Raw genomic sequence first — 3,127 nt, 5'->3', positions numbered from 1 at the left:
GGGGACTAGTGTGACAGTCAGACACGGAGAGAGAAAACACGGGGGGAGGAGGGGGTCTGGGTCGGATTATCGATCCGTACGATTTTTTGCAAACACTCACAACTCAGAACAGACGGGGTGTATCTTGCAGAATGAGGGAGGCAGGCAAAAAAACAAACAAACAACAAAACCCAAAACAACAAAAAACAACAAACAAACAAACAAAAAAACCCTCCTCCAGACAATCATGGTTCTGCTGAGTGAAGCAGAGCAGATGAGAGTCAGTTTTAATTACGCCTGGATCCGATTGTTCAGTTAAAGTTCTTTAGAAGTTGTTATTTACTGCACAGTTAAGCATGGGCTGACTTTCTCTGGCAGTACACACCCGGGGTTCTTTGAAGCTTTTATTCGGTTTGCACCTGGAGGGATTACAGGCTTGTGCAAAAACTGGAATGAATAAAACTCGGTGTAATGATATGCTGCGGTTGAAGTCGTGCCTTACGTTTGTTGGGACTCACAAGCTACTTTCAGACAAAGCGCTGATTGCACAGTTTCAAATTACATCATGGGAAAATGCGACGCTTGAAATTTTTTCGTGAAATATTCAGTAATTTTAAATGGTTTGATTTTGAATGGTTTCTATAATTTCTCATTTTATATTATTTATTTACACTTTAATCACTTAAAATGAAATTTAAATACCTCCACCACACAGCAGTACACACCCCACATAAGGTTCTCATTAGTGGAGTCTTACTCATCCATAAAATATCAGGTGACTCACTGGATATATATCAGCATTATTATTAGCGTTTATATTAGCATTTAGCACCAGCACCAACATTAGCAACAGCGCTGGTATTCTGTTGTTTGACGTGCGTCAGACAGGACTCATTCTGTTCAGGTTCTGTATCTGACAGCTGTTGCATTGTGACCCTGTATGACAAGATGTAGAGAAGATTTGAAAAAGAGTTAATGTGAAATCATCTATGCAAATAGCCTAATTATACGGCACGCTCTGGTTATTTATGACAGTAGATTACAGGTTGTGTTTGGCTCGTTCTTACTTAAATTGTAAAAATAGACAGCATATAATTTTATATCAGCAGAAAACCCATAATTAATGCATGTGACTCCATACTGCCCCCTCGTGGAAGATGTAATTATCACTATAGTTGGTATCAACTCGCATGTAATCTAACACATCATTTTACACACCGGTTCTCTTCGTGTGCTGTTTCAGGGCAAGGTTTTTGTTGATATGTTTCATTTTGTGAAATGCTTTCTGAAAACCAAAACTTTAATTCATTTGACTTTAAGCTGCTGGATCTGGAAAAGTAGCAGGGATCGTGAGTGGAATCGGAGTGGCACTCATTGGGGCAGTAACGGGATACTTTGCTTACCAGAAGAAGAAACTGTGCTTCAAGGGCCAGGGAGGTACGTGGCATTTTCTCTTGGCCTGTTTAAACCAAACCGGTCAGACCGCACAGAGTGTATTCCTGTCACGATCAAAGAGGTTTGATGTCAGCATTCAGATAGTCCTCAGAACATGGGACAAAACTGAGCACAGTGAGCAAACTGCAATCACTGATACATCTTAATCATAAGAACAGATGAATGGAGAGACTGCTGAGTGCCTGAGTGAATGAACTGACCCGTGGATGGATGGATGGATGGATGGGTGGATGGATGGACAGACAGAGTCTAATGATGTGTTTTATTGTCAGGTGATCCTGAGAGAGCCACTAAAGAGGAGAATGGAGCCCAGAACGAGCCTCAGGGTAAAGCCAAAAGCCACAGTTTCTGTCGTTCATGTTTTTTTTTAAAAAATGTATTTATTCTTCATTCACTTACTCGTGGGCTTAACAGACGATATTCACGCAGAAATAATCAAACGATATCCACCCTCAAGCACTCTTATTTCATAACGAGGTAGAGTAGCGTTTCTCACCTCAGCTCTCACCGTCTCACGTAACACACCTGTCTGGTGCACAACTGAATGAAATGTATGATAAACAGTTTTGCCATCAGCTACTCACCTCAGTCATAACAGGCGGAGTCGAAACAGAAACACGCAGGACAAGGGCCCTTGAGTCAAGAAACAGGGGTAGGGGGAATAACAGCTTAGCTGAGGGCAAATACTGGAAACTATGCACCACATGACTGTGTTACTATGCATAGCATAGAAAATAGGTCAAAACGCTAACATGCATCACTAGTTTGTTTTTTTTCCCTCTCTTTTGGATATTACATTTTTCTTTATTCATTTAGTACATACATTTATACTCTTATTCATCGTGTTGTAACAAATAAATAAACAAGAACAAACAACAACAACAAAACCCCCCAAACAAACACATAACTGTGTGTTTTAATTCTTTATTTACAGTTCTGAGCAATCTCCTCAGTTCCTCGTAACCTCCCGTCATATGCAGTCATACTGAGGAACATCTGCCTAATGACGAAATTCCCATGAGGCTACTGTGAAAGGTTGGAGCTGGAGCTGATATACTGTGGATATGCATTCATCTGGAGAGGTGTCTTTTTCTTTGCACATGGGCAGTGCATGGTGAACTTACTGAGAACATCTATTGGCAGAGTCTTTTAATGAACAGAGGATTTTTTTTTGGTTTGTTTTTTTTTATGGATGCATAATATCATTTTAGACACAGCACAGAGAATAGGTTGTTTTTTTTTGTTGTTTTTTTTTTTGGAGTTACCTCTCTAAGTACCTTACCTCTGAAAGACAAAACACTCTCATCTTCTACTGTGCAGATAGACAATGTTGGTTCAGATGCTTTAGGACTGTTTTACTCTGAATGTAAGCTGTATAGATAATGAACAGGGATGATGGGTTTAAGTGTGCTCGTGTGTGTGTGTGTGTGTGTGTGTATCTGTTTTTGTGTGTGTTTATGAGTGTGATGTTTTGTTTTGTTTTTTTTGTTGTTTTTTTTTGGTGTGTGTATGTGTAAGGTAGCCTTCTTTGGGGACGCACTTTTGTTTTCATTAAATGTCTTAGATCTAGTTTCTTCTTATTCATCAATCATTAGTCTTTATAACTTTATTCAGTGTCAAATCTTATGTTAGCGATTTTTTTTTGTCATTGCTTTAGTAAATGTTTCACTGTGGTAAATTTACATTCTGATTT

This window comes from Chanos chanos, chromosome 10, assembly GCF_902362185.1.
Source record: "Chanos chanos chromosome 10, fChaCha1.1, whole genome shotgun sequence".
Lineage (NCBI taxonomy): Eukaryota > Metazoa > Chordata > Actinopteri > Gonorynchiformes > Chanidae > Chanos > Chanos chanos.
The sequence above is the reverse complement of the archived record's forward strand: the minus strand, read 5'-3'. Positions refer to the sequence as shown.